Source organism: Bufo bufo, chromosome 2 (assembly GCF_905171765.1).
Source record: "Bufo bufo chromosome 2, aBufBuf1.1, whole genome shotgun sequence".
NCBI classification, from domain to species: domain Eukaryota; kingdom Metazoa; phylum Chordata; class Amphibia; order Anura; family Bufonidae; genus Bufo; species Bufo bufo.
The window spans coordinates 524,715,320-524,728,144 of record NC_053390.1 but is presented as its reverse complement, the minus strand read 5'-3'; the positions used below and the strand labels follow the sequence as shown (position 1 = coordinate 524,728,144).

Below are 12,825 nucleotides of genomic sequence, written 5' to 3'. Positions count from 1 at the left end.
TTCACTTTGGGGGCCCTGTTCTGCAGATAGGTGCCGTACCCACCTCTATCTGACATGTATGGCATATCCTAGCAATATGCCATCAATGTCTGAGATGGGAAAAACCCTTCAACAATGATATTTTTAATAAGTTGTACTATTATTGATTAACCAGTTATCTGAGGTCATTTTGAAAGATTGTTAGTGTTGAACACATCAAAGCGAAATGAATTGACCTTGATCCAAATTTCAGCAAAAATTCTATTTGCAGCGAAGCTGAATTTCCTTGCAATTCGTGGTAATGAAAAAATTCTTACTCACCCATCCATTTCTGCATAAAAAATTCATCATGGCCATATTGATTGCAGAAACCGTGAGAAATCTCACGCGGGTTGAAGTATGACGCCACCACACATCATCAGTGATGACATCATCACACCCTGCCAGCTTGATGATGTCGCAAGATTTCACATGGTGTCTTCAATCAATATGGGCAAGACAGCCTCTATGCGAGCATATGGATGAGGTGAGTATATTTTTTTACCCTGATTAACCCATGAAATTCCAAAATTGTAGCCTCAGATGCTACTATCAGCGATGAACGCGGTTTCTGAGGGGTTCAGTGATGGGGGAGACAGGGCGATCGACATTTCTCGCCATTGTGCCAACTAGATACAAACGAATGCGCTCATGACTAAGTAATTCGTCACAAATCAAATTTCTTTGTGAAATTACGCAAAGCGGCAGAATCAAATTGTTCCTAACTTGGTTCATCTCTAAAGATTGTAGCCACACTTCAGTCGGTCAATAGTACAAATACCACGGTGTAAAATAAACCCATAGGTCAGATGAGTGCAAATGGATGTATATCACATAAAACACTTCAGAAGATGAAATAATGCAGTCATAGGCTGCCAATGACTGTAATTCTGCATTAGCATCAATTCATCTGGTACCTGAGCAACCTGCTACCTTTACCTCTAAATCTTTCCACTGCACTCATCTTGTTTTCTTCATAATTTGCATTGAAAAAATGAAATTGAAAGAAGTAATATTTACAGTGTATAACACAAGCCAGATGTGGAAGTAAAGTTCTCCAAGCTAAACATTTACTGAGTTGGCAGAAGCACACGTCTTTCCTACTCCATCCAAATATGTTAAGTTAAAATGGACTGTAATTTCTTCTTATTCCCTTAACCTCCCTGGCAGAGGTCCGTTGCCTTGTTTACTGAGTGGTGGCTTTTAGTTACTGTTACCTACCCCTCTCCAGCACAGCTGCGTTTCGGCTTTGCATAACAACTCATTTTCAATCTAAAAGTATATTTCATGGTTAAGCTGAGCACATTAGTAAAATTTAAATGCTGTCATCAGAGTGTCATGCCACATTTCTCTAATTCTGCACTGATTAATTGTCATGATACATAAACCAATCTTCTCTTCAAGTCATCTCTTTGAACTTGGAAAACAGATATGATAAAGATATTATAGAGATGGAAAAGAAATATATAGATATAAACAGAGATCTTTCTCTTATATAGCACCAACATACACTACTCACAAAAGTTAGGGATATTTGGCTTTCGGGTGAAATTTATGCAAAACACAAAAAGTTCACGCCACAGTGATATTATATCATGGTGATTTCCTCATCTTAAACAATTTATTGAAGCAAAAACCAACAACAATGGTGGGTATACCCTCACAAAAATGTCAATGTCTCAGTAACTTGTCATGTGGCCTTAAGCATCAATTACAGCTTGACAACGACGTCTCATGCTGTTCACAAGTCGACTTATTGTCTGCTGAGGCATGGCATCCCATTCTTCTTGAAGGGTGGCCCTCGGGTCATTGAGGTTCTGGGATACAGAGCTATGAGCCTCTACACGGCGACTCAGCTGATCCCATAGGTTTTCAATGGGATTCAGGTCTGGAAAAAGTGCAGGTCACTCCATTTGTGGTACCCCAGTTTCCAGCAGCCGCCCCTTAATGATGTAACCTCGATGAGCTGGTGCATTGTCATCCATGAAGATAAAATTAGGCCTGTGTTGTTCATGCAGAGGCACAATGATTGAATAAATGATGTTATTCAAGTAGTATGGGCTTGTCACTGCACCATTTACAAAGTATAGGGCAGTTCTGTATTGACTAGACACATCTGCCCACACTGTAACATCACCACTGAAGGCTCCTCTGTGGCTGATGCATAGCACTCTCCTCAATGTCTCATCAGCACTGAAGCCCACTGGTCCCTCGTCCAGCGTAGATGCTCCCTGGCCCATGTAAGATGATAATGCATGCGTCTGCTGGTGTGGTCAGGTACCCTTGCACGCCTTGCCCTGTGAATGTGCGGAGGTCTGTCAGACTGGCTGCACATGTCTGACTTCTCTGTTTGTTTTGATTTGGGTTTCAGCTGGATCCACCTTCCCTCAGGTCTACTGGGTTTCATTGTTAGTGAGGCAATTTATCCCTTCTTCCCCCAGTGGCCTGTGTGGGTTATAATTATTTTCTGGGAGCTCTGGATGTGTGGTGGATTGTCTGCTCCAGCTCTGCTCAAGATGTGCATATCCACCATAAGGGTATACACATGGGCACAGCAGTTTAGGGAAAGCTTTTAGGGATCGCTAGGAGATGACCCTTTTCTCCCTAGCTTTTGGGCCTAGTCGTTTGTTCTGTTTGTTTTTCTGTGTTTGGTTATTTCCCCACTTACCCACCTATCCTGACAGTCTAGCATGCAGACCAAGCTGATGTAAATGGTTTTGAATGGTCTGGTGTGACACTTAGGTATTTCCCGCTTACCTACCTATCATGACATTATAACCCGCCTTAAAAAAAAAACGGCATATCCCTGCTGTTTGCGAAATGGAGGCTATGGATGCCTTGGTTGATCGCATGCAGGGATTATCGCTGGAGGTTGCAGATCTCCACAGTTCTGTTGCACGGTGTCAGAATGCTCTGGCGTCTGGCACCATTGGAGGAAATCAGGTCTGCTTAGAGCCTGAAGTCGCTCTCCCTGATAGGTTCTCAGGGGGTGGTGCTGACTTTATTCGGCTGATGTCATCTGGTGACGAGAGTCAAAGAGTGGGGATCATTATATCTCTGCTCAAAGGGGACGCGCAGTCCTGGTCTTTTTCTCTGCTGACCGGTTCACCATCCCTCCGGTTGGTGGATGAATTTTTTAGAGCCTTGGGCTTGATTTATGATGACCCAGAATGGGTCTCTATAGCTGAATCTAAGCTGCGCAGTTTGTTACAGGGATAACGTACTGCGGAGTCTTATTGTGCAGAATTTAGATGATGGGCAACTGCCTGCTCCGCCTACTTTATGAATGAAGCAGGTGGAGCAGGCACGTGACCTCAGTGAGTTACGGCCGCCTGCAGCCCGGCCTGCCTGCTAGCGCTTACTACAGGAGACGGAGTGTGACATGTACCGGTAAGTACGGTACAGATGGGGAGCAGGGGGAGCGCAGTTTAGATATTATGATTAACACTAGGTATAATACAGTACATACTGATTGGCGGGACCAGAGTACAGTGCCTGCACTGCCCCGCCACTCTCCCCGCCTACTACAACCCCTCCTTAGGGATCTATGGATGGGATAATGATGGGGGGGGTCTGTGGATGGCATTATGATGGGGGGGATCTGTGGATGGCATTATGATGGTGGGGGGATCTGTGGATGGCATTATGATGGGGGGGATCTGCGGATGGGACTGTTATGGGGGGGAACTGTGGATGACACATATAGCAGTGTCATCCACAGATCCGCTACCCCATAACAGTGCCATCCACAGATCCCCCCACCATCATAATGCCATCCACAGATCCCCCCCACCATCATAATGCCATCCACATATCCCCCCCACCATCATAATGCCATCCACATATCCCCCCCGCCATCATAATGCCATCCACAGATCCCCCCCACCATCATAATGCCATCCACAGACCCCCCGCATCATAATACCATCCACAGCTCCCCCCCATAACAGTGCCATCCACAAATCCCCCACCCCATAACAGTGCATCATCCACAGATCCCCCATAATAGTGTCATGCACAGACCGCCATTAGTTCAAACCCACCAAAAGCACATCTTTTGGTTAAAAAAAAATTTTTTCTTATTTTCCTAGGTGCGTCTTATGGGCCGGTGCGTCTTATAGGGCGAAAAATACGGTACTAATTTACTCTCCCGATTTGGAGACCCATCAGGATCACGTGAGACAGGTGTTGTCGATCCTTCAGGAGAATAAATTGTATGCAAAATTGGAAAAATTTGTATTTTCTGTCCAGGAGCTACCGTTTTTAGGATACCTGCTTTCTGACTCTGGTTTTCGTATGGACCCCAAAAAGGTCAGGGTGGTACTGGAATGGGACCGGCCTGAGAATCAGAAAGCTCTGATGCGGTTTTTGGGTGTTTCCAATTACTACAGAAAATTCATCTTGAATTATACCACCATTGTAAAACCTTTGACAGATATGACTAAAATAGGAGTCGACTTTTCTGTCTGGCCGGATGTGTCATGCCCTGCTCAGGCAATGTGCGGAGGTCTGCCAGATTAGCAGCACGTGTCTAGCCTTTTGTTTTGTTTTGTTTTGGAGTCAAGCTAGATCCGCCTCCCTTCAGGTGCAGTGGGTGGGGTCGTTGGTTTCAGTTTAAATCACACCCACTCCCAGTGTTCCCTGCGGGTTATAGCTTCTGTCTGGCTCTGTGTTTGCAAGGAAGGAAGGATTGGCTGTTCCTGCTCAAAAGATAAGTTGGTTTTTGTTCTCTTGTGGTTTGCTGTCTAGGCTGTTAGAGAGACGCCTGCCCCTCCAGGTTCGGAGGGAGCAGGCTGTCTCTATTCCCCTTTCATCATCTTAGGGATTTTTAGGGTATTCTCAGCCCAGGCACGAGGACACGTTATTCCCACCTTAACCACTTCCCATCTGGGCCCTTTGCCCCCTTCCTGACCAGGCCAAATTTTGCAAAACTGACATATCTCACTTTATGTGGTAATAACTTTGGAACACCTTTATTTATCCAAGTCATTCAGAGATTGTTTTCTCGTGACACATTGTACTTCATGATAGTCATAAATTTGAGTCAAAATATTTCACCTTTATTTATGAAAAAATCACAAATTTACCCAAAAATTTGAAAAATTCGCAATTTTCTAAATTTCAATTTCTCTGCTTTTAAAACAGAAAGTGATACCTCATAAAATATTTATTATTTAACATTCCCCATAGGTCTACTTTATGTTGGCATCATTTTGGAAATGTCATTTTATTTTTTTAGGACGTTAGAAGGCTTAGAAGTTTAGAAGCAATTCTTCAAATTTTTAAGAAAATTGCCAAAACCCACTTTATAAGGACCAGTTCAGGTCTGAAGTCACTTTGTGGGGCCTACATAGTGGATACCCCCATAAATGACCCCATTGTAGAAACTACACCCCTCAAGGTATTCAAAACCGATTTTACAAACTTTGTTAACCCTTTAGGCGTTCCACAAGTATTAAAGGAAAATGGAGATCTAATTTTTAAATTTCACTTTTTTGGCAGATTTTCCATTTTAATCAATTTTTTTCTTTAACACATCGATGGTTAACAGCCAAACAAAACTCAATATTTATTACCCAGATTCTGCGGTTTACAGAAACACCCCACATGTGGTCGTAAACTGCTGTATGGGCACACGGCAGGGCACAGAAGAAAAGGAACTCCACATGGTTTTTAGATGCCATGTCCCATTTGAAGCCCCCTGATGCACCCTTACAGTAGAAACTCCCAAGAAGTGACCCCATTTTGGAAACTAGGGGATAAGGTGCCAGTTTTATTAGTACTATTTTTGGGTACATATGATTTTTTGATCATTCATTATAACACTTTATGGGGCAAGGTGACCAAAAAATTGGTTGTTTTAGCACAGTTTCTATTTATTTATTTTTACAGCGTTCACCTGAGGGGTTCAGTCAAGTGACATTTTTATAGAGCAGATTGTTACGGATGTGGCGATACCTAATATGTATACTTTTTCTCATTTATTAAAGTTTTACACAATAATAGCATTTTTGAAACCAAAAAATTATGTTTTAATGTGTCCATGTTCTGAGAGCTATAGTTTTTTTATTTTTTGAGAGATTTTCTTATGTAGGGGCTCATTTTTTGCGGGATGAGGTGACGGTTTTATTGGTACTATTTTGTGGGACATACGCGTTTTTGATCACTTGGTGTTGCACCTTTTGTGATGCAAGGTGACAAAAATTGCTTGTTTTGACACAGTTTTTTTTATTTATTTTTTACGGTGTTCACCCGAGGGGTTAGGTCATGTGATATTTTTATAGAGCTGGTTTTTACGGACGCGGCAATACCTAATATGTATACTTTTTTTTATTTGTTTCACTTTAACACAATAATAGCATTTTTGAAACCAAAAAAATGATGTTTTAGTGTCTCCATGTTCTAAGAGCAATAGTTTTTTTATTTTTTGAGAGATTTTCTTATGTAGGGGCTCATTTTTTGCGGGATGAGGTGACGGTTTTATTGGTACCATTTTGTGGGACATACGCGTTTTTGATCACTTGGTGTTGCACCTTTTGTGATGCAAGGTGACAAAAATTGCTTGTTTTGACACAGTTTTTTTTATTATTTTTTTACGGTGTTCACCCGAGGGGTTAGGTCATGTGATATTTTTATAGAGCTGGTTTTTACGGACGCGTCAATACTAAATATGTCTATTTTATTTTATTTTTTCTATTTTTAATTTTTTTTTTTATTCCTTACTTTGGATTTTTTTTTTTTTTACATGTGAAACTTTTTTTTATTTTATTTTTTCAACCCTTTATTTTTATTTTTTTTTATTTTACACTTTTCGTCCCCCATAAGGTCATACAAGACCTCTGGGGGACATTTACTTCACTTTTTTTTTTTACACAGTTGATTTCTCCTGTAACTGGGGCTGACATAGTAGCCCCAGTTACAGAAGAAATGCACCCCTATAGAGGCTGTACAGCAGCAATCCAGCGCTGTACAGCCTCAGTGCAGGGCTGATCGAGGTCTCTGAGAGACCTCACACAGCCCCTGCACTCTCCGGTCCCGGCGGTCACATGACCGCCGGGCCGGAACAGGAAGCGCACAGCGCTTCCTGCTCTGCAGACACAGCGCTCGGTGAGCGCTGTGTCTGCAGCGATCGTCAAGGCAGGGACACCTGGGAATTGTCCCTGCCTTATCTCTGGGTTGCCCTGCTGTCACTGACAGCGGGCAACCCGATCAGCAGCTGCACGATTAGCGTGCAGCTGCTATTTCTGACAGGACGTTTTAAAACGTGCTGTCAGAAATAGACGTCCACCCATAGGACGTTTATATCCTATGGGCGGACGTGAGGCGGTTAAGGGTCTGAACGTGGGCTTAGCAGTATAGGGAGAGCTGGTAGGGATTTATCAGGAGGTGACCTTGATCCCCAGCTTCTCGCCTAGAAACTTGTTTGTTTATTTATCTGTGTTTCTATATCCTGTCCGCTGTGACATTATAACCCGCCAATACTTTGACTGCCATTGCTCAGCGGTTTTGAGATGGAGTCACTTGATGCGCTAGTTGATTGCATGCAGGGATTATCCCTAGAGGTTGCGGATCTGCGTAATTCGGTCACACGGTGTCAGAATACTCTGGCATCAGGTGCAAGTCAAATTTATGGGGGTGTGGATGACTTTATCCGCTTTAAAGAATCATGCAAGTTGTATTTTCGGTAGCGTCCATCTTCATCTTGTGATGAAAGTCAGAGGGTTGGTATAATCATTTCTCTGCTAAAAGGGGACGCGCAATCCTGGGCCTTTTCTCTGCCGCCCGGTTCTCTGGCCCTCCGGTCGGTGGAAGAATTTTTTAAAGCCTTGGGATTAATATATGATGATCCAGATCGGGTCTCGATGGCGTAATCTAAATTGCGCAATTTATTACAAGGTGAACATACTGCAGAGGCTTATTGCGTTGAGTTTAGGAGATGGGCTACTGAGTCAGAGTGGAATGACCCCGCGTTACGTAGTCAGTTTTGTCAGGCATTATCTGAGAGATTGAAAGATGCCCTTGCCTTTCAGGAGTACCCGGATACATTGGAGAATGCAATGTCCTTGGCAGTACGGTTAGATAGACGTATTAGAGAGAGGTGTAAGGCTCCCTCCGCGCAAGGGATCCCTTCTGTGAGTGGTTTTGTCTCACCTGCTCCCCAGGGTGATATTACATGTAACTCTGGGGTAGGGGAGGAACCCATGCAGCTGGGTCAGGTATCTTTCCGTTCTGGTCGTAGAGACTTTAGGAGGTTGCATAAACTATGTTATTACTGTGGAAAAAGTGGTCATTTTACTTTTGTTTGTCCTTTCGTTAAACTGCATGTTGATGAGAAAGAATCACCAAGAGGTTTACTTAAAGAAAAAAAAGAAAAATTCCTGACACTTGGTAGTGTGAATCGAGTGGTTGGAGCAAGCAGGTATGCAAGCTCCCTGTAGTACTCGTTTTGTCCTTCCAGCTATGGTGGCGCTAGACTCAAGAATTTTTTTTGTTGAAGTATTCATTGACTGTGGTGCTGGGGTAAACCTTATTGATTTTCTTTTTCTTCAAAATCTGGGTCTTGCACTTTAGAAAGAGAGATTCCGGTTTTCGCAATTGATTCTTCCCCTCTTTCTCAAAGGAGTCTCACTCATATTGCTCATGGTATTCTGTTAAGGGTGGGTGATTCACATGTTGAGATTATGTCTTGTTTTGTCACGAAGGACTTACCCGCTCCTATAGTCTTAGGGTTACCATGGTTGACAAAACATAACCCAATTATAGATTGGCAAGCAAGACAGATCATTGGTTGGAGTGAGTTTTGTTCAGATAATTGTCTTGGCACATCTATCTCTGGTGTGTCTACTACGGCTCTACCTCTGTATCTCTCAGATTTTGCGGATGTCTTTTCGGAGGGTGGGGCTCAGGAATTGCCCCCTCATCGTGACTATGATTGTCCAGTTAATCTCATCCCAGGGGTTAAGTTGCCAAAGTCTCGGCTTTACAATCTTTCTCAACCTGAAAGAGAGGTCATGCGGAAGTATATTGCCGAGAGTTTGGCAAAAGGTCATATTAGGCCATCTAAGTCTCCAGTGGCAGTGGGTTTATTCTTTGTAAAGAAAAAGGATGGATCGCTGAGACCTTGTTTGGATTTCCGGGAATTGAACCGTATTATGGTCCGTGATCCGTATATCCTTCCTTTGATCTCCGATCTTTTTGATCAGATTGTTGGAGCCAAGGTGTTCTCCAAGTTGGATTTAAGAGGGGCCTACAATCTGATCAGAATCAAGGAAGGGGATGAGTGGAAAACGGCCTTCAACACACATGGGGGTCATTTCGAGAATCTGGTTATGCCTTTTGGGTTAACGAACGCGCCAGCGGTATTTCAGCGATTCGTCAATGACATTTTCCATCATTTTGTGGGGAGGTTCGTGGTAGTTTACTTGGATGACATTTTAATTTACTCTCCTGATCTGAAGACCCATCAGGATCACGTGAGACAGGTTTTGACGATCCTTCGGGAGAATAAATTATATGCCAAATTGGAGAAATGTGTGTTTTCTGTGCAGGAGCTTCCGTTTCTGGGATATCTGCTTTCTGACTCTGGTTTTCATATGGACCCCAAAAAGATCTGGGCGGTTCTGGAATGGGAATGACCGGAGAATCAGAAAGCTCTGATGCGGTTTCTGGGGTTTACTAATTTTTATAGAAAATTTATTTTGAACTATTCTACCATTGTAAAACCTCTGACCGATATGACTAAGAAGGGCGCCGACGTCTCTGTCTGGTCGGATGAGGCATTGCAGGCCTTTTCGACTATTAAAGAATGTTTTGCGTCTGCTCCCATTCTGGTGCAGCCCGATGTGTCTCAGCCATTCGTGGTGGAGGTTGATGCATCAGAGGTGGGGGTTGGAGCAGTGCTGTCTCAGGGTTCATCTCCTGGCAAATGGGTTCCGTGTGCTTTTTTTTCCAAGAAGCTCTCGGTCGCCGAGAGGAATTATGATGTAGGAGATAGAGAATTACTGGCCATTAAATTGGCCTTTGAGGAATGGCGTCACTGATTGGAGGGGGCGTCTCACCCTGTTACTGTATATATGGATCATAAGAATTTGGCTTACCTGCAATCTGCCAAGCGTCTGAACCCTAGACAGGCCAGATGGTCACTGTTTTTTACCAGGTTACTTTTCGCCCGGGGGTTAAAAACGTTAAGGCAGATGCGTTGTCTCGCAGTTTTCCTGGGGGATGTGATTCAGAGGATCCTGCTCCGATTTTGGCTGATGGGGTGGTGGTCTCTGCTCTGTATCCCGAATTGGAGATGGAGGTGTTGGGAGCCCAGGAGGCGGCTCCTGGTTCTTGTCCCCCAGGGAGGTTGTTTGTTCCTGACGGACTGAGAAACAAGGTGTTCAAGGAACATCACGATACTGTCCTTGCTGGACATCCTGGTGGTAAGTCCACCTTTGATCTTGTGTCCCGGAGGTTCTGGTGGCCCGGGATACGTAAGAGCGTTGAGGATTACGTGGCAGCCTGTGAAACCTGTGCACGGTCAAAGGTTGCTCATACTCGACTTGCTGGTTCACTTCTTCCTTTGTCTATTCCGTCTCGTCCTTGGACGCACTTGTCTATGGACTTTATTACGGATCTGCCGAGTTTATATCATTAGCTAGTCTGCCCAATGCCAAGACTCTTGTGCAGATTTTCGTGGATAATATCGTGAAATTGCATGGCATTCCTTCGGATGTGGTTTCTGATAGGGGCACACAGTTTGTCTCCAGGTTTTGGAGGGCGTTCTGCTTTCGGCTTGGCATTCAACTTTCGTTCTCTTTGGCTTTTCATCCGCAGTCGAATGTGCAGACAGAGCGTATTAATCAAAACCTGGAGACCTACTTGAAGTGCTTCGTGGCTGAGAATCAGGAGGACTGGTCCTCATTCTTGTCCCTAGCAGAGTTTGCTTTGAATAACCGTAGGCAGGAGTCCACGGGTAAGTCACCATTTTTTGGCGCATACGGTTTTCATCCTCAGTTTGGTACCTTTTCTGGGACTAGTTCCTCTGGGATGCCAGAGGAGGAGAGATTTTCTTCTGCCTTGTCTTCTATCTGGCGGAGAATCCAAGTGAATTTGGAGAAGATGGGTGAGAGGTATAAGCGAATGGCTGACAAGAGACGTATGACTGGTCCGGACCTGTGTGTGGGTGATCTGGTGTGGTTGTCTACTAAAAATATTAAACTGAAAGTACCATCTTGGAAACTGGGTCCAAGATTTATTGGACCATACAAAATATCTGCGGTGGTCAATCCAGTGGCGTTTCGGCTGGATCTTCCGCAGACTTGGAGGATCCATGATGTGTTCCACAGGTCTTTACTGAAAAAATATGTGAAACCGGTGGAACCATCGCCTTTGCCTCCTCCTCCTGTTCTGGTTGATGGAAATTTAGAGTAAGAGATCTCCAGGGTTCTTGACTCAAGAGTTCTTCGGGGTTCCCTTCAGTACCTGGTACACTGGAGGGGATACGGCCCTGAGGAAAGGATGTGGGTTCCGGCTCGGGATGTTAGTGCCAGCCATCTGGTGAAGGCTTTTCACAGATCCCACCCGGATAAGGTTGGGCCAGGGTGTCTGGAGGTCACCCGTAGAAGGGGGGGGGTACTGTCATGCCCTGCTCAGGCAATGTGCGGAGGTCTGCCAGATAAGCAGCACATGTCTAGCCTTTTGTTTTGTTTTGGAGTCAAGCTAGATCCGCCTCCCTTCAGGTGCACTGGGTGGGGTCGTTGGTTTCAGTTTAAATCACACCCACTCCCAGTGTTCCCATCGGGTTATAGCTTCTGTCTGGCTCTGTGTTTTCAAGGAAGGAAGGATTGGCTGTTCCTGCTCAAAAGATAAGTTGGTTCTTGTTCTCTTGTGGTTTGCGGTCTAGGCTGTTAGAGAGATGCCTGCCCCTCCAGGTTCGGAGGGAGCAGGCTGCCTCTATTCCCCTTTCATCATCTTAGGGATTTTTAGGGTATTCTCAGCCCAGGTACGAGGACACGTTATTCCCACCTTAAGGGTCTGAACATGGGCTTAGCAGTATCGGGAGAGCTGGTAGGGATTTATCAGGAGGTGACCTTGATCCCCAGCTTCTCACCTAGAAACTTGTTTGTTTATTTATCTGTGTTTCTATATCCTGTCCGCCGTGACAGGATGAGGCATTACAGGCCTTTTCTGCTATTAAGAAATGTTTTGCGTCTGCTCCCATTCTGATGCAACCTGATGTGTCTCAACTGTTCATCGTGGAGGTTGATGTATCAGAAGTAGGGGTCGGAGCAGTTCTGTCGCAGGGTCCATCCCCTAGCAAATGGCGTCCGTGTGCTTTTTTCTCCAAGAAACTCTCGGCCGCTGAAAGAAATTAAGATGTAGGAGATAGAGAGTTGCTGGCAATTATATTGGCCTTTGAGGAATGGCGTCATTGGTTGGAGGGGGCTACTCATCCTATTACGGTATACAGTCAGGTCCATAAATATTGGGACATGGACACAATTCTATCATTTTTGGCTCTGTACATCACCACAATGGATTTGAAATGAAACGAACAATGTGTGCATTAACTGCAGACTGTCAGCTTTAATTTGAGGGTATTTATATCCAAATCAGGTGAACGGTGTAGGAATTACAACAGTTTGCATATGTGCCTCCCACTTATTAAGGGACCAAAAGTAATGGGACAATTGGCTTCTCAGCTGTTCCATGGCCAGGTGTGTGTTATTCCCTCATTATCCCAATCACAATGAGCAGATAAAAGGTCCAGAGTTCATTTAAAGTGTGCTATTTGCATTTGGAATCTGTTGCTGTCAACTCTCA

General features: G+C 44.3%; 1 protein-coding gene across 1 annotated transcript in view; it reads right to left on the bottom strand.

Moving 5' to 3' along the window:
* Positions 1-12,825, bottom strand: part of CFAP299 (cilia and flagella associated protein 299) — a 625,798-nt gene that overhangs the window by 73,546 nt on the left and 539,427 nt on the right. The window lies entirely within an intron of this gene.